At 40.5% G+C, this 20,257-nt stretch overlaps 1 protein-coding gene across 1 annotated transcript in view; it reads left to right on the plus strand.

The window, feature by feature from the left end:
* The window catches only part of zmp:0000001236 (mastermind-like protein 2), a 45,908-nt gene that overhangs the window by 14,238 nt on the left and 11,413 nt on the right, over window positions 1-20,257 (plus strand). The window lies entirely within an intron of this gene.

Consider the following 20,257-nt stretch of genomic DNA (forward strand, 5'->3'; position numbering starts at 1 on the left):
CTTCCTCTTTCATGTGCCAGTCATTTTGGCACATCTCTATAAACAGATATCATATGAATACAGATAAATTATGATTAAAAACTGATGGGTTCCAGGATTGCAATTTGGCAAGTGTGTTCCACCTCTCCACATGAACTGTTTACCTGCTTTTCAAACTGATTGGCCAGTACTGTTCGGACTACAAACAGGCTACGAACGGAAACCAGAACCGATACCAAAATCTTGCATATATCTGCATAATCTGTTTATAGAAATGAAAAAATCTGCAATAAACTGGACTTTTATCCTAATAGTAGCAATTTCAGAAGCACCCCCACCCTTCTGAGTGTAGGCAGCTCGGGACTCTACTAAATCATTGTTATTTTGGGGCATGAACGTGGTTAGATTTGAAGGACTTCATATCACTCACAGTATTCTGGCAATCAACAGCTTAAGAAATAGCCTATATGTATTTGTGCTTCAATATGTATTTGGCTTTCAGAATTCCACAACTGTCAAATTCTAATTCAAATGTTTGAGACCGCTAGACGATCCTGTCTAGAGCTTCAGATCCAGGTCTAGAGGAGGAACATAGATGGTCTTGTTTCTTGCCTCAGCTCTGCCAATAAGGCTGAGAAGTGGCAGCTGGAATGTTTGTGTTAGTGCTCTGCTGTGGTGAGGTGTCACGGTGCTGAGCTATGCTCTGGCGCCTGCTCTCTCTCCACCTTACCTAGAGGCACACAGACACTGCTGTTGAATCTACAGCACACGGGAGGTGAAACCAGGGGACGATCTCTGGTCTTTATCTGCCCTGTCGAATTGACTACAATCTGGTTTTAACAGGAAGCAGGCCTCCAGTGACAGGGCTGCTGCATGGTTTGGCGGCTATTTTAGACTAATTTAAGGCTGCACGGATTATGGCATACCTTGGAAAGCTAGCCGCTTACTAATTTAAAGATTTGGGTTTGATTCTAATGATTTTGATTTTAAATATACCATGGCTCCAGTTAGAAGTAATGCTCTGTGTTGTAATATCAAAAAGAAAAAGTAGTTAAAGGCCATTTTGGTTTATTTTAAACAAAGTCCTTATCTCCAGATATCTTAGTGCAGGATTTCTGGCCAACAACAGCAGTTCCTCTAATTCAAATGAGGCCAACAACTGTTTCTAAAATGTAATGAAACATTCATTATGTTTTACAATGTAAATGCTATGTGCCCTTTGCATGACAAGTGAAAGGAATCTGTTTGCCTGCCATGAAAGGATTACACGAAGGGGTAATAGGCAGAAACATGGAGCCTCACACTGAAATCATGTAGCAGACAGTAACAGAGTCTCGTCTGGATGAGGGATGGCAAGACATGTTTGCCTTCAGCTTTTTAGTTTTGGTTGGCATTTTACTGTAATGTCAGCCAAATTGTTTAAGTTATGTAAATATAACTGTAACCGTCATCTTGATTTCATATTTTTCGATTTGCCTAACATTCATGGCAGCTATAGGAGACTGTGATCCTGAAGTTTAACTGTAAGATAAATAAGCTGAGTAACCAGGAAAATTGAAACCAATGCTAGGCAATGGTGATAAATATGTCCTTAAAAAATTGATATGTTTTAATAGTTGTTTATGAGAGAGGTCTTGTTTACTGTTGTATTTTTTGAGGCTGTAGTTTGTAATGTTGCACTGGATTGCATTGCAGTGTTTAGCAATGTCTACTATCTCCTAAAGGGTTTTCATTTTTCACCTTCTTGCTCTCATTGACAGAGCTCTGCACACTTTCACAGAATTATAAAAATGGTTTGTTTTTTGCCCCTTTATATATTTTTTTTAATCTCATTTTCTCCACTCTTAAAAAGTCCAAAGTATGTTTAATCCATCTGGTAAAGCCAGGTGGTGAATGTTGCCTCCAGAAGATGAGAATGAGTCTTAAAGCAATTAAGGAGGTGAATCCGATAACTGCATGAGCTGCTTTTAGGTGGGCTTGTGGAGTAAATCCAAATAGGGCACAATATCTTTATAAAGCATGATTAAGTGTTTAGAATAACACACCAAAAAGGTTAGTGCAAGATGAGATCATGTGTGTAGCATGTTAGTTGGCATGAGTAGTCTACACCAGAATCCATTTAGATTAAACATATGCTATTTAAGTGGATCCTAACCTGGTATTTACATGTGTCTTGGTTGATCCGATCACAGATGGACAGCTCTAAGTCTGTCTGTTCACACCTGGCATGAGAAAGTGTCTCTACAGGCATCTCGAGTGACCACTTGTGATCGGCTCTCACTTGCCCGCTCTATATGCCAATAAATATGTACATCATTTCCATTTGCAAAGTGTTTTTGTTTTTAACTAGTGGCAGGAAATTAAGAAGAAGAAAAAGTAGTGCACTTCCTGTGAAGAAGTAGTTTGCACAAACCTTTGCATGCAAGCATAATCAAAACAATTCAGATGCAGTCTATACCATGGCAAGTTCTAGGCTAACTAAATTGCCCAAGATGTTTGACAAACTAGTAGTTAGAGAAGTTCTGATACCATTTATTCCTTCTAGATACCGGTTTCGGTTTCTGACCTGGCGTATTGGCTGATACCAAGTATCGATCCGATACCATTGCTACTAACGCTGTACAGATGCAAAAGGATTGCTGTCATTGTTGTATGACCTACAGAGAATGATCACTGTAAAACTTTTTTATTATTATTATTTATTTTGAGATTTTGCTAATGACCAGCATTACACTTTTTACTGGAAATCAGTTCTTCTTCGCTGCTCTAAAACAGTAGTTGCCAGGGGCTGCCCAGTGCAATATAACAAGTCTAGTTTATCAGTAAATTGTGTGGTGTACTATTGGTTCATAGACTTGAGGACTCGCCAATACCCGATCAAACATTTTAGGCAGGATTGGAGGCATTTCCGCTACCGGTACTAACTATACTCATAATCAAACAGCACTGTTGGCGTACAAATGAATACTTCTGTGTATGCAGAGGACGTCAGCTGAGTAGGCGGTCCTTCAGTGAGGCCCCGGATACATTTGTGTAAAAACTACTGAATGAATGTGGCCATATGCAGACCAGACCACCTCTGAATGTAGTCTGAGCGATCAGATCTCAAGATGCATTGAGGATGCGTTTGGTGAATTTACTTAGAGCTATCTGCTTGAGATCCGATCACCCAAGACCCATGTAAATACCAAGTGTAAACAGGGCCAAACTTGCATCATATCAGACTATATCTGGCTCAAGGCAGAGAGATGTGTATGATGAAATGCTGCCTCTCATTGATCACTAATCAATGAATTATCTAACTCCTCTCCTTAAATTTCCCACTGTATCAGTCTCTCCAAAGAATGAGAAATATTACTGCATGCTAAACTGCATTCTGTAATATGAGTTAAATAAGATTATCAGCAATCAACAATATTTTTCTGTTCTTGATGTTTTAGATACCTCAGAAACAATTAATCTTGCACTATATGTACATAGTCAGAATGAATGGTTTCCTGTAATAGGACCCCTTTAAATGTATTTGGGCTGACTGGTTCTTTTTGAATTGATGGTCATTAAGCACGTAAAGGCTCATTCTCCTTCCTTTCTGCTTACAGAGAAAAACTGTGATGCTGCATTCTTTTCATAGCTGTTAGTGAGAAAGTGGGGTTATTATGTGTGCGAATGCATGATAACAAGAGGGAGAAAGAGAGTGAAGAGAACATTCCTTTCTCACTCCCACTCTCCACCACCACACCCCCATTGCTACTCACTGCCACCCCACCCCCAGTTTCCTTCCTGTGCTTTTTTTAGAGTCTATTGGATGTTTTTCCTACATCCGGCAACAAAGCCAGCCTTTTCATGCCATAACCTAATGGCATGGTGTTCTGCGGTTCAGCAACACATAGGCACGGTCAAATGTGATAAATTAATCGAAGCACACTCTTTTCTAACTTCATGCCCTTGTTCACTTCACTAGACAGATGGCTTAGGTAGTCTGTTTGGGTGGAGTGTGTCCTTGAAGAACAGAAATAGTTTCTATCATGTACTGAACATGTAGAACATTTTCTGTAAACAGAGTCCTGTAACAGTGTAAGATACTCGCTGATACTGACTTTTGTATTGGTTGTTAATACCTTGAACATCAGTGTCAGGACTACATAAGAATTTAAGATAGCAGGCCCCTTGGTTTAATGTGAATTAATATGTTTTAGATTAGTTCTCAGAGAAATTACACAAGATCAGAGCATATGGAATCTTGATTTTATATGTAGTATGTAAGTAAGAAAATCAAAGTATGTACACACAAATGCTGATGGGAGCTGTAAGAGAACAGTGCTATTGGTTGTGGTCTGGACATAATATACCAAATTTTTTATCCTTTTTTGTAATTTTAGATGTTAACCCTTCATGGACTGACTGATAGCTCACCAATTTTTTGCATGTAGCAGGCTGCAGATTCTCTTCAAGGGGGAGTGCTTAGTAAAGAAAGGGATTGTAAATATAAAACCCTAATGGTTTGAATAATAATAATAACAACTGACCTACTTTGTAGTTTGACGTGTCCTTTCAACAGTGTTACAAACTGTTTTTATAATGGTCCTCTTCAGGGAAATTTATTTTTTCGGCCACATGGGATTTTTGTGTTGCAGAGCCACAGTCAGTCAATGGGACAAATTTGCAGGGGAAAGTGGAAGTACCTTATCTAGCTCTCATTCATAATGTTGCCTAGTTTGGGAACCAGACGAATCTGCAAGTCTATGTTTTATTTGCTTTGGCCGACGCACCTGTTCCCCTCCTGTACAGACAGATTTCCAATCACAGCTGTTTATGTACTGGAGGCGGATTGATGATGACTGACAACTTGCAGAGACTTTGCACTTTAAGTAAAATACCTGATGACGTCATTTTTGGCAGGGACACTAACATTAACCTAGCGTAGTAAAGAGGAGGGGCAATATGGAGATATTATATTGTTATCAAGATTGAGACTATATATCGTCTGGCTGCATTGCAGTAAAGTGATGTAAAAGTATCAACTTAACAGCCCTCTCTGTTTGTTTTAAGACCTGCCTCAACCCACTTAGTACTTATATGCACCTTATTGATGATTACTGATCAAAAATCTAAGTGTTAATATTTTCTGAAAAAACAATTAAACGACAACAAAAAAACCAATAGTCATCCCTACAACTTTGTCGCATCAGAGAGGGTCAGAAATATTGTTTGTTTGATTCTGTCTCCCAGTCCTAGCGTTGATGAGGCGCTTTCGAGGAGATTTAAAAATATCATGATATGTATCGTGTATCGAGATATAGCCCTACTATTGTGATTGTCATTTTCAGGACATATATACCAGCTAATGGATGCTACACCATCACATCTCATTTCTACACACTGTAGTCTGCTTACATTTGTCCACTGCTCAGCGCTACATCACGTTTCGTTGCTCTGATTGGCTGTAAGTCTATCCAATTACGTCCAGAGGCATTTCGATCTACAGCTGTTGATAATGCTCCTTGGAAATCAAAAGTGTACTGAGACGTTACAGACTAATTTGCATTTGTGAATTGATTTAGCAATCTCAGGCTAGATGTTGCCTCCTACAGGCAAACAGCTTTGTTACAATTTTAACACATGCACCACCTAGAGGTGAGTGTTGGAGCTGCAGTTTTTTTTTCCATCTTGCTGATATTGTTCCATTGATTTGACTCAAAGTGCTAGATCTGCAAGTCTGAAACGGATCTTAAGGCACTGCCATTTGAAAATAAGCTTGGTATCATGTGCTTATATCATTGTCAACATTTGTCCATATGAAAGTAAAATCACCTGGGATACAGTATTTGTTTTCCATATATATTTTTTTTACTATTTCTTAATATATTTGAACAAGTAATCCTTAAATCAACACTTAAATTGACCACTGACCTGCACAATACACAGTAGATTAGTATTTGTAGCCTAATGCTCTCTTCAAGTCAGCACATTACACTAGAACAACTTCACAAAGCACTGCCTAAAATACTGACACTTGTGTTTATCAGGGTTTGTCCTCATTGTCATTCCCAGTGAATTAATTCCCTTGGTAAGAGGGAATTTTCCCCTCTATTATGCTGCCTTGGCTGAGTTTGAATCACCAAGCTCATCTGTTTTGCCTGAAGTAGTCAAAGCGAGGGAAAAAAACAGCTGTCTAGTCAGTGAAGGGACGCCTTGCCAGTTGAGCTGTGAAATCCACACAAGCAAGCAGGATAATCTCTTCCACGTAGACCAAATATCATATCCTGGGATGGAAATGCAGATAGTTCCATGTACAAACCTTGACCTTACAGGGTGTAATTGAATGTGACAGCAGCATAATGTATAACGTGATGTCCCAAAACACTCATCACATTGACACTGAAGGCAAATGTTGCTCTTTGTCTGAATCACATTTCTACCAACAGCATACGAAGTTAACCTCATACAATGGTGCACTCGAACTTCATTAATACAAGTTTACTTGTTAATGTACAAAATGTTCAGATTTGCTCAGCTTCCAGTAACAGCACTATGCTAGCTGGAGAACCTGTACACTGGAAGTGAGAGATTGATTAACTTCTATTTCCACTTCCCAATCCAATTTCTCCAACTTGTACCATCACTGCAATCTGCCAGTTTATCTTTCATATGACATCCTCTGTCCGGTCAGGTTATTGTTGTTCCATAGCCCGTTGCTACAGACTGGGCCGAGGGAGCATGGCCTGATTCTGTGCTTCCTCCTTTAGCAGATGCTCTGACGATAGCCACATGGCTGTGAGTCCCTCGTCTGAGCAGTTTTCTTTGAGGGTTCACTGTCCATTAAGATGTGTATCACCAAGCATAGACAAGATACTTAAACATTTATTACCAGTCCACTAATGCCTACCTTACACGAGATGACTTTGACACCCTCTAACATCAAAGGACAGCACGCTATAAGATTGTGGGTCACTCTTTTCAACACTACAACTAGATTCCTTGTGAGATCACTTCCCATCCTGCTTTTGGTGGAAAACATTATGCCAAACGCCCTTTAAGAAATATGACATATTAACAAGTCTTTACATATCCACAAAAGCACATAACCCTACAGACATATGATAAAAGGCATCATATGCCGACGGTATTCTTGTCAATTCGGCATCAGTACAATTCATACAGATTTTATTTGCTTACAAACCTAATATTTTGGATTCTGACACCTCAACTCACTACCAGCCTCTGCTGGTTAGCTGTGCTATTATAGTGGGAGGAGACATTGGGCCTGAGAAGTGAACTGTTTCAAAAATTAAGATTTCTTGATAAAAGAAGTGCCGGTTGGTGGATCAGATACACACCAAATTTAACACTTTCTCTTGTTTACCCCACAACTCCACCAGTGTCTCATCCTTTTTCACAGTCTAAGACAAGCGAAACTTGTTCATGTTCTTCTGTCTCCCAGCAGTCCCCTCCATGTGTACTGTCTGTCCAATTTGCTGCTTTCTGTTTGGTGCTGGAGAGAGGTCAGCTATTGGTTGTTGACAATGTTTACATAATTGGACTTCGGTGTTTGCAAAAGCCAAGAACTTATGAAAATATTGAATATGTTTGACTTTGTTGAAACGTCAAGACGAGGAGAAGATGGACTTAAGACAGTTCAGACTGTTTTAGATAAGTCAGTAGTAGTGTATGTTGTAGTGGGATTAGGACTTGGCCTTTAAACCACTGACAAAATGTTCACCATCACAAACAGTTCATCTATTCCCAAGCAACGGACTACATGTTTACTTGTCCAGATGCCTCTGTAGGTACAGAGAACCTTTTTTTTTATTTTAATTGCTATGGACTATTTTTGGCTGAGATAGCATGCTTAGGAGATCATTTCTTTCCATGAGTGTCTTTATCAGCACAAATCCTCTTAATCGTGTTGAAATCGCAACGGTTGCTTAGTGTTTCCCTAAACTTTGAATGAATGGCAGTGATCACATCATGGGAAAGTTTTTTTTTCCCACTTGGACAGATTACCTGAGAGCGCACTTTGTCTCTCTCTCACCAGCTGCAACATGTAAAAAGACCTAAAGCGTTGATTCACAAGGCCCACTTAGAGACACACAAGAGCTGTCTGCGTGCACAAACTTGCTCAGAGACATAGGCGCTGCTGCAACCTTGAACTCTCCCTGCCACTGTGAGAGCCACTGCCTTCCCAGATATTGGTGAGCTCAGTACCTGCAGGGCTCTATGGGAAGGCAATTTGGGCAACCCTTGGAATGAAATGTCTTTTTTTTTTTTTTTTAATTCTACATGTGCGGGATAATACTAATTTTACTTTTTACATGACAGCTGCCCATGTTAGCCTACATTTAAAGATTGGGGGCTGCAATAGGTAGAGAGGGTGTTCTTTGCCCTTAAATGAAATGCTGAAATGCTGCTCAGATGGTATCAAAGAAAGTGACAGATCAAAACTTAAAGCTGAATGAATCATTTTTTGGCAACCAGGGGCAGAGCTGACACAGTCTTGACACCATATCACCCTACAACCATATACATGCTGTTAAAACAATAGCATTCATTTGAAGTCATGTTCCTTGCCACCTGACAAATTGAAGTTCAATATTCACTCTCAGTTTTGGTCTCCACCTCCTAAAAAATAAATAAAATCTGGCTCTTAAGCTGCAAGATGTTGCACTTTTTCACTAGCTTGTCAACTCTGGCTGATGTTTGGTGCTGGGAATGTAGCGTGCAGTGTGTTTACCAGCAGTTACCTGCTGCAGGAAATGGTTGATGAGATCAGAGAGATAGAACCAAACAGTAAATGTGCTGTACATGTGATAAAAGAGGCTAAAATGCTGTGCTGTAGAGCTGGATGATAATTCTCTATGGGTTTTGTCACTAAGGGCAAGTTCTGTCACATTGTTGGAGTTCACTTGAGTAATAGAACTGTAAGAAGGATATAAAATCTCTCTCCTGGGTTTCTTTTTAATGTTGTGGTAGTCAGCCTTAATCCAAGGACTTTTCACAGGTCTCAACAGTGAGAAAATTAGTTATTTTTCAGGCCACAGCTTTCTGGAATTAAGGCCAACAGTTTTAAATTCAAGTGACTTGTTTGTTTTTCATGGATGATGGTAACTAACTAATATCTAAGATATATCAGTATCATGTGATGTTTTGTTTTTGTCCTTCTGGGAAATGTCAGGCTGATGATACATTTTTAGAGGTCACATTTTTTCTGCACCATGATCCCCAATGCTCCCCCCACCACACACACTTTTTCCTTGGTTGGAGCCTGTGAGAGCTCTGCAGTGTTTTCTGTGTCCGTCTCTGCCAGCACCGGTCTACACAGACCTTATTTGGAATGTCAGTACTGATAGGAGTGGGAGTCAAACAAAGCTTCCCACTCATTTATTTTTTCTTCTTACTTTCGAGCTGCAGCAGTCCCTTTTCAAACCGAACCAGCGGAGGATTGTTTCAGAGCATGAGCGCAGATTAGTGTGACTGCTCGCCTGTCTAATGCATGTGTGTGTAATTTAAGTGAAAGCTGAGAGAGACGACAAAACTCAACAAGTATAGCCTTTTCAACTAGTGGATTTTTCCAAGCTTTCTCCATTGGAGCGGTTTAAAACACTAAATGTGTTTCCCCTCTCTAAAAGCGTTAGGCTTATCAAGACCTGGCTGAGTGAAGCAGCATTAGCACAGCATTAACCACTCAGCCCAGGTTTCCCACGGGATATAAAATGGATCCTTGTTTCACTGAGAAATCGCCACAGCAACGCTGCTAAAGAGCACTTTGCTGCAATCACATCAGATATTGACGAATATTGTTTCCTGATTTGGAACTGCAGTCACTGTGCTCGAAAGGGAGCATCAAGGAATTCATAAATCAAGTAGCTGAGTGATGAAACATAAACAGCTCACAAGTCCCAAATATGGTAGAATTAAAGATGATCTCATCAATAGTTGCTGCAGATCCCAAGTCATGCTCACTAGTGGGATGCCTCGCATTGAAGCAAGATAATGGTTTTCTTTTGAGTGTCCAGAGACATGACTGGAATGGCTCAGGACTATGTTGCTCAACTCAGCAGTGGCACTGTTGGCTCTCACCGTGCTGCAGCTGCATGCTGAAGAGCAGCCAGATGTTTGAGATGGTGAAATGAGCCTAGCGAGCAGGAAACGGCTCTGCATGCCATAGGAATCGTCTTTGAAAACAGGAAGGGAACTTGTTCCCTGCTTATGGGCCTTTTCCTGTGGCATGACCGGAGGCAGGCCTTGTGTTTGACGGTTGCTGGGAAAAAGGTACTTGTGGTTGTATGCCAGTGGCCTTTTAAGGCCACAAACATTCTCGGAGAGCTTTAAACCTGTTTGACAAGGGTTTTCAGAGAGGCTGAAATTGTAAGATTGTCTGCTGTCTTACGGGGCCTCATTTTTACATGCTAGTTTCACCTCTGCAGTCATTACATTTTTGTGTACTGTGATAGGAAGCTTAATGTGTTAATCAATGTCAAATAACTCCAGGCTGCTTAAAGACCTGTGTTTTGGTGCTGTTATATCCTCCTCTAATGTAATAAATAACTAATCCTAACATCCAGGATTGTTAACTTTCTCTTTTTCTCCTGCTCACAGTGACCTCTGGTGTCAGCAGGGATTGATCATTTCTCATTCTGAAGCCTTAGCTTTTAAAAATCCTTTAATGTTCTGATTCATGTTAACCTTCCCACACCCTCCAGCAGTTTCCCAGCCTGAAAATAGTTCCTTACCTCCTGCCTCTCACACTTACGCAGACGCAGTGCACATACAGTGTACAAATTTAAATAAACATGTCATCATGGTAGATACATCATGTCCTGTCATTTTTGGCACACAGCATGCAGCATTTAAGATGTGGATAGGAATACTGAGAGCTGATCGAGGGTGTTTCCAGCTCATAGGGTGTTGGACCAATGAGAATTTAAGCCTGTGTTACCACTAAATTAAACCCTTTGTGCTACAATAGCAGCTTAGCCTATATGCAGTTGGAAGGCAAGAGCTGTATGGTTATCTGTGACTTGCTCTGGGCTTGTTAAATGGTGGGACATCTTCCTGCCCATCGCCTTTCTCTTTCTTACAGTGACCAAGTGAAGACATGGGTGGCAGGAAACATGATGCTGTGGCCAAAGATCAGGATGTTTCCCTTAAACCTGGAAATTATTTTCCAGCGTGTTGTGAACAGTGAATTCGAACACATCCTGTAGTTTCCCCGCTTTAAATCATTTATCAAAGGGGTCCCTTCTACTCTGGAAGCTACAGTGATGTGTGCTGCATGGGATTGCTCCTGAGTCCGGGGAGCCCTCAGTCCTCCTCAGTAAATGTCTCTGCGGTTAAGAATGACATGTAGATGAGAGGCGACAGCAGTGTCAGGAGCTCTGTGAGCCACATGGCCATGGGTGATGTGATGTGACGGCTTGTCACTGTGATGTTGGTGACCTGTGGTATGTCTGCAGTGGCGTGGCCTAGCTGGTGCTGCGGCGATGCCTTGACAGAATCTGCCTACCCCCTCCCACACACACACACACACACACACACACACACTCACACACCCCAAATATTCTCCCAGGATCATTTCACTGCTATTCTGCCATCCTGGGAATCTGGGGAACCACAACTCTTGAACATTTTGTAACAGGAGTAGATACTCAATGAATACTATGAATAACTGGCTGTTCAAACTTACAGTCCAGATCAACAATAATTAGAGTTTAAGATCATTTAAAGGGATGCAATAAATTTGTATTAAAAAAACAGCTTAACTAATGACCCAAACTATCTGAGAGAAGCTTTACATACCTTGTCTGCTCACTCTTATCATTCTAATGGGTGTGCAGTGACCGGTGACTGCGCAGATACCAGCATTGCTTGTTACTTTTTTTTAAGGGGCCCCACATATTTTCTGCCGGGGTCCGTGCATATTTTCGGAGCTGCTTCCTCATGCCTCCTTTAGCTCCAGGGATATCACATTAAACTCATCTGCTTGATTCTGAACAAAAGGCATGCCAAAGCAAGAACTGATTGGAATGCTGGCTTTTAATCTGTGCATGTGGATAATGGAGAGCCGATATTTGAATGGGAAGTGTCTCCAACAGGATTTTTGTGTGTGTGTGTGTGTGTGCGTGTGTGTGTGTGTGTGTGTGTGTGTGTGTGTGTGTGTGTGTGTGTGCAAGCTGCCTTTTATTAAAATAGCAAGTTTCTCCATGGAATGTTGGAGCTGAGCTACATTAACTGTTAAAAAAATCTGCCTTCAGTAAACATAATGGATGATTTCTCTTCAAAGGAGCTCTTATCATCTCTTCCCATTTCCCAGAGGCTGCCACAAAGCTGCCTCTTTTTTTTTTCCTGCTGCTGCTGCTCATCCTTCTCTCCTGCCTGCTCTCTGGAGGGCAGCCTCAATCTAATACAACTGTGTCAGGAAGTGTGGGGATGCAAAGTGCTGATGAGCCAAAAGTAGCCCACCTCTGCAGTGTGCTGCTTCGTCCCAACACGCGCCAGCCTGATTAGGGAAGCACACCATGAACCTATACTCACATCCCTGTACAACCTTATGGCACATGCCCTATAGAAACAGATTACATATGTTCCTTTTGTTCTGGAAATGATGCTGATTTCTATTCCAACTGTTTTATCATTTACCATGTGTAAAAAAGGATCAAGCCTACCAATGTCAGCCATGAAATTATCCTCAAAAGAGTACCAAAAATTGTTTTAATTTAATACTAAAAGTAGCTGCTAAGATTTTCAAAAGGGAGCTATCTAATTTGCCTGCTAAACCTCGCCTCAGTGCATATCTAGTGTATAATTTCCTCCTGGATTGTCATAAAACACACCTTATATATGCTTATGTGGCATATTTTGTAGATATAAGTTCAGTTATAATTGCTTGTTTCTGCCTCAGTGCACCCCTTGGAGTTATAAAATTTCCTTTACTCTTCGTGCTATGCAAATCTTGTCTTTAAATTAGATCTATACAAGGCTTAAAGCCCCAAAAACTTAAAGTTTAGCTGAAACTTAAACTGTCAGTATTGTGTCAGTATTTCCTCCTGTTAGTAGCACCTAATTGTGGTTATCCTGTAACATTTTTGTTTTATAGTAAAAAATACATTGTGCACACCTTGCTGTTACCTGAAATGTGCTGACTGAAAATAACTTGGTAACAAACAAGGATTAAGAAAAGAAAACAGGTTACAGGAAAGATGGAGCAGAATGTGACAGCCCCCCGACCTGATTTGACTGTACATAATGTAGTTATCACAGCAGTCTCAGCTTCAGCTTCCTTACCTTCCCTTTAATAATTAAACTTTTCAAGTTATCCAGGATGTTTTATTCTATTGCTCTGTATATAGTATAATGGCTTACTGCTTTAGACAGCTAGTAGAAACCCCATAATTAAACTGAGCCGTTGACACTTTCTCAGCATTCTGCAAGCAGATAGCAGAAATTTTGTATGACAGCTGATCATTGGCACTGGTCTGAGGGCTCTTGTTTCTTATCTGGCAATAAACGAGCTGAAATCCCCCCTTGCAACAGTATGCAACCTGCAGAACCGCATAAATATTATGTCTCCCTAGGAACACAATAGTCGTATTTATTCCTTTATTTTGGGACTGTTTTTTCCATGTCAAGTGCCGAGAGGAAGGTTTTCTAACTCTCGCAGGAACGGATTGCAACATGTTTCAGGGCTCTGGTGAATAGATTAAAGGCTGGCGAGCTCGATCTTTTGTTGAACCACATTCTCATACTCAAACACAGACACAAAACCTTTGAACGCGCTCAAACCTATACCCTTCAAGCATTCACGGCACTGAGGGCCGAGCCACTGGACTGACAGATGGTACCAGGAGGCCTGGTGTTGCGTCCTCATGATGGCTCACCCGGAGCCCCATCCACAGTGCTCAGCATCACCACACCGCTCAGCTTGACACACGGGCAACCAGCCCTCTAGCTCCCAGGAAAAGATAGCCTCTGTTGACATGACCAAGGTCATGTTCCTCGCTGCCACAGTCAAAGGGCATCAATAAGCAGCATCACAAAGGTTATGTTCAAGAAAGAAATCCATTTTTGATTCACTTATTGAAATTATTTTCTGGGTATTGTTTGTCCAGGAGTTCAAAGAAAACACATAGTATGGATGTATTCCACAAAAAATGCAATCTTGTTAAAGCTAAAATCTTGAAAACATTGTGTATATCGTCAACATATCCTCATACGCAAATTAGTGCCAATACCAGTTAGGTTAGGTCTAGGAAAAGTGATTGGATGTCCTCATGCTTTGTACTTAACATAAGGGTACGTTAGGTTTAGGAAAAGAATCATGGTTAGGTGTTGTCAGGTTAAATAGTTAAAGTAAAGGTTGGTTAATTCAAGGAGAGTGAAGTTACATAGGTTAGGTTTAAGAATGTAGGTTAGGGTTAGGAAAAGAATCATGGTTGGGCGTCTTCACGTTATGTTCTTAACGTTAAGTTATGTGCTTAATTTAAAGTTACATAGTTTAGGTTCAGGAAAGTAAAGATGGGTTAAGTCAACTTAAAGTTACATAGGTTAGGTTTAAGAATGTTTGGATGGGTGAGGTTTAGGAGAACAATCATGATGGGGTAAAGTTTTGCATGCTGGGTTTAAGAAAGTAAAGATGGGTTTGGTTTAGGAAAAGAATTATGGTTAGGTGTCATCACATTACATACTTAAATTAAAGTTAGGTAGGTTAGGTTAAAGCCTCAGTGTGTAAAAATGGTGAGTAACAGTGACATCAGCGGTCACGTTCTAGATTGCAGCGCTCACTCACTTACCCCTCCCATCAGGTAAGTGACGGTGGCCTCGTAGGACAAAAAGCCTTGCGCAGACAGCAGAGTTTTTCAAGTTTTTCAGGAGTATCTAGTGACAAGGTGAATATTTATTTAGGAATATAAACCATGTTACGGTATGTTGTAGCTTACCAGTGAGATATAGGTTATCTGTGAGATATAACTTTATCTTAGGAGTGTTTTATCTCTAATTGTTTTGGTAACACGAGCAAACATTAGCACAGTAATGCTAAAATAACACGTTTTATGTGATAGTCACGGCACAGTGCGGCAAATATAGGTTGGTACGATTATAATATATACGTTTCCTGAGTGTTCTTCCACAGGACACAGGGAGAGAAGGAAGAGGAAGAGGGAGAGGGAGAGCTGAGGAAGGGGGCGAGGGGGTAGAGGCGGCGCAGGAACAGCCAGGCGAAGAGGTGTGTCTCGGCTACCCAGAGGGAAGAGGAGGAGAGAGGGTGGCAGCCTTCGCAGCAGCGCGAGAGCAATCAACAGATTAGGGTGTAGGCTAGGCTAACCATTTAGCTCTAGCTCTGAGATAACGTTAGCCAAGGCTAGGATAACATTAACACGTAAACGTAGCCGTCACTCAAACTTAGACGAGAGGGAAAAGTAGTTGCAAACATGAAGCCAAAATGATTTTAAAATATCAGATTGAATTACCTGTCTAGCAGAAAGCAGGCAACCTCCGCATCCCTTGTGAAATCCCTCTCCTTCAGGAGTTCTTTCCACCTGGAATAAGCGTTTTCTCCCATCCTCGCTTATCTGATCTTTTTCTTTTATTTGGTGGCGTGGTTTCCCTCTTACGGTGCAAAACATATGTGTGGTCCTCCATTTAAAGTGCGACAGAATCATAAAAGTACAAAGCAGGTTCACGCAGAAGCGCCCCAAATTGATCTACACCTTAACTGTCTCCAGTGATAGCAAGTTACTGGTCCCTTTCGGCCACTGTATTCAAACATGGCAACGCAAGAGGGCAGCCTCCAGCATACCGCGCCCTGCCTGTGTATATATAGAGAAATCATTCTAAGCCTATGAGAAAGCTTCCATTTGTATGTGAATTGCATTACACTTTAGTAAATATATAGTTGATAGTTGATATTTGCTAATAAACAACCACGTAAATTACACATTGTAATTTTAAGGAGAGTAAAGTTACGTAGGTTAGGGTTAGGAAGAGAGTCATGGTTAGGTGTTGTCAGGCTACGTACTCAATGTTAAGTTATGTTGTTAGGTTTAAGAAAGTAAAGATGGGATAGGTTTAGGAAAATAGTAATGGTTAGGTGTTGTCTCATTAAATACTTTCCGGCGCAGCGCAGGGTGGCGCAGGGTGGCGAACCCCGCGCAGAGCTAGTTTCGAACAGTGCAGCCCGAGGCGCGCTCAGTTTGGTAGTTTGGCAGACCGAGGTGCGCTGAGATGGGTGTGGTGGCGCAGCAGAGGGAGGTGTTAACAGATCCAGCTTGGTGACAGTTTCGTGCCAAAAGGCTTCGCCGAAGGTGCGCTAAAAGCTTGCCAGCTGTAACCAGTTCTACTGTCAGCGCAGGTGGAGCGCAGCCGGTGTAGTGGAAGTTTGGCTGACCGGCGGACAGTGCACAAACCTCACAGGCAGGTTTCCAGAATATCAGGCACATTAACGATGCAATAAATAACCCAAAAACCACTATTCAATGCAACTATCTGCAATCAGCACATAAATGTATCTCTATATTGACTGTCTCGTCACATCTGATGTCAGATCAAAGGGGATTGGCACCGTTTGGCACACGTAATAGAAACCCAACCTGATTTGATTAACAAAACTAATGAGTTCACATCCCTCTCAGCCAACCACAAACAGCTACAGCATCAGATAGGGAGTATATATTCAGCATCCGTCATCTTAGAAAAGTCAAAAGAAAAGAAACAGAGTGAGACTGCGAGAGAGAAAGAGAGAGCGCACGCGCACACGAGAGAAACACAACATTGATTTACAGTTGTGGTGACCTCCTCCCGGGCTACCTTTGCATCATCAGCCTGTGGAGGTCTGCTCGCAGTTCCGTATATACGGACACTGCGAGCAGACCTCCTGAACCAAAACATCAGTTTCCTCCTGGGAGAAGTTTGGCCGTCAACATAAAGTTGTGTGCTAAACGTAAAGTTACATAGATTAGGTTTAGGAAAGTAAAGGTGGGTTAGGTTTAGGAAAAGAATTACAGTTAGGTGTTGTCACGTTAAATACTCAATGTTAAGTTACGTGGTTAGGTTTAAGACAGTAAAGATGAGATAGGTTTAGGAAAAGAATTATGCTTAGGCATTGTCACATACTTAAAATTAAATTACATACTTAAAGTATGTTAGGGTTAGGAAAGTAAAGATGGGTTAGGTGTAGGAAAATAATTATGGTTAGGCGTTGTCACTTTATGTTCTGAGGGAAAGTCATGTCAACCACCCTAATCTGCATCCTTAGGAGGACTTTTGCTTTTTAGTACTTCCTTCTTCACTTCCATCAGAGGATTCGTCACTTGATTGGAACTGTTATGTTTACCTGGGTTAAATAGGAATTACTGGCTCATAATTACATGGGTTATATATGAATACTAGTGCATTACTTTTTGTAGGTATACAAATGAACAGTGCACGAGAAGAGCCTGAATGTGCTCTCTCCATTTACTGTAGCTGTAAAAATTGAGTTAAGAGATTTTCTAACTTCTGGCAAACAAATTATTTTGTTATCCTTGATTCTGTATTAATACAATTCTTGAATAAATGTTCTGCCACTACTTATCTATATGTTGACAGCAGGTGAATTACATTTAGCCAGCACAGTAAAAGACTGTATGCGTTTAAGCTTTCATCTCTAAGATGATCGGTATATAATACATACATATGAGCCTCTCATGCAGCAGGAGTCACTTTCAAAGTGATTCAGAGCTTCTAAGCTCATTAAATGTTAATCAAAAAATCTATTTTCAGATCACATGGAGATCTGTCATGAGGATTTCAGGCCAGCTAGGAGGCCACTGCTCTGAGTGCAGAGCACTGAGTGAACAGGATTGTCCTTTATTTGATTGAAATCTAAAAAATGAGCTTAAGCCCAGAAATTGTGTTGTTTTTTTACCCAGATGGAGGATGTACACATGACAGTGATCTTTACCTTGACAAAATCTCAACTGCACTTCTCAAGAAGCTCCAGTTTTGAATTTGAACTAAGAACTGCTCTTGACTAGAGTCCATTTTTTAAATGGCACAGAGGCAGCAGTGAGGCAACCCTGTCTCTCACAATGGCTTTTTGCAACACATCCACTGTCCTTTCCATTATTCATGATGTGTTTTCTCAGACAGTGCCTTGAACCATGAGGAGTGCTCCTGTCTGTCTTTCTCCAGAAAGAGCCCTCTGGAACGAGAGACAGTGTGCATGAGCTGCACACACTAGAAGGCCTGTTTTCATCTGCATTTGGAGAAAAACAGATGTCCAGTAGTCTGTAGAGAGGCACAGTTTTTAATAGTCTGGATCTCAGTAAAGATTTCAAGAGGGAGCTAGTGTATTAGACCTACTGTAGATGAACTTATGGAACATCTCCAGGTTAAAAGTGTACGTGCCTCTGTTATTCTCTGTGTTAACTCGGCATCATTCAGCCTGTCATTACATCATCTGACAAGATTTCTTTCTCTCTAGTCTCTGCTAAGAACGTTTCTACTGAGGTTTGCTTTGGTGGGAAAGTATGTTTAACTTCAAAACAGTAGTTGCTTTTCTTTCACTAGCATTGCATTTTCTACTAATATATTATTTAAAAATACATAAAAATGTACTATTAGGCAAAGACTAAGTTACTTTACACTTACAAGTGTTGTTTTCCTTTATTTTTTAGCTCATTAAGAGCAATTGTATTGCATTTTACATTAATAGTTAATTTAGTATTCATGCATAACTATTTAATGGTTCTTGCCCTCCATTTATTTCCATTCATTTAAGTATTTTAAAGCGCTAAACTTTGAGTTCGCTAATACAGTACATATCATTGAACTATTAGTCATCTTTGTTTAGACTGTTAAAATTAAATTGCTAAATTAGATTATCATGTTATAATAAAGTTGCAAACATGTAAAGTACATGTTGGTGCATTTAAAGACATTCTGAAATATAAAACTTAAGAGTCACATGTCAAACAAAAACATTTTATTGTAAAAAAAAACAACAACAAAAAAAACAGATTAATGATTAAGTGTTTTATTGTTTGTTTTTTTTTGTCTGCTGTGTTTGACTTTCTGACCACACAGATAGTGATTTTTTTAATTGTCAGATGGCAGGAGGGTCTGCAAATGCACCATCAGTAAGAATTTTGATATGGGGTGCTGCCTCCAGCTGAAGTACTACAGTCACAACATGTTGTTGACAAAAAATAAAGGAAACAAATAGGTCACTCCTGCTTGACTCTGACATTAGTCACATGCACCCCAGCTCTTTTTTTTTTTTTTTTAATGCAACGAGTTTTTCTTCCGCCTTCACACTGGTCGTTGTCATGGAGCTCAAGCTTAAGTTTCAAGTGTTTGTTGATATTCCTACTGTACTAAAATACACTGAACGATTCCCTGGAAATTAATCTATTTGTAATCAGGCTTTTGAAAATGTTGTGCACTCATGTTAACAGTTTCTACTTACTAAGCTAAATGCAAAGCCACTCATATGATCCTCTGAATAGAATTGATCATTTCAGTACCCCACCCCCTCTCAGCACAACTCCATCAACATAATCATCATCATCCATCCACATCTATTCAATATGTCGAAATGCTTACACACTTATTAGCTTTAATAAAGGAGGCCTGGCAAGTCGCAGATATATTTTTGCCTTGATTAAAATGTGAAGATGCATCTCTGAACAATTGTTAAGAGCATTAGCAGAGGTAATACAGACATGAACAGAGCAGAAATGTAGTGAACTGCAGGATTCACTCCAAACCCTCAGGCTATGAATCATCTTAATGTAATGTGTGCCAGCAGGTGGAAATGACTCAAATTTGTTCCCACAGTGAAATATGCAGCACACTGATACTCCTCTCCTGTGCTCAGGTTGGTGTACAATCCGAGCCATTTTGTTTTCCATGCAGGCACCACATTAAAAGATGGTCAGATAATCAGTCATTTTTATGTGTATACAACAGTGTGCCTGAGACTGCCATTGGATAGACGGTTCCTTTCTCACTGTTGTTAATGACTCATAGTGAAAGAAGAAACTCCTTTGTTTTGTTGATACGACAATATCTGCGTTTTTTTTCTATGATAACATGCACATTTTGTCAGGGTTTCAGTTTAATGGAGATGCTACTGAGTGGTCAGAATTGTGAGTCATGGCTCTGTGCTTGTTACCTTAAATGAAGACATGGGGACAGGACAAAAGGAAGTCAGATATCTGCACCAGCGTGTTAACAGAATCTCAGCCACAAAGGAGGAACTCTGCTATCTAACGAAGCACAATGGAAGAAAATATAATGTATG

Source organism: Epinephelus fuscoguttatus, linkage group LG5 (genome assembly GCF_011397635.1).
Source record: "Epinephelus fuscoguttatus linkage group LG5, E.fuscoguttatus.final_Chr_v1".
NCBI classification, from domain to species: domain Eukaryota; kingdom Metazoa; phylum Chordata; class Actinopteri; order Perciformes; family Serranidae; genus Epinephelus; species Epinephelus fuscoguttatus.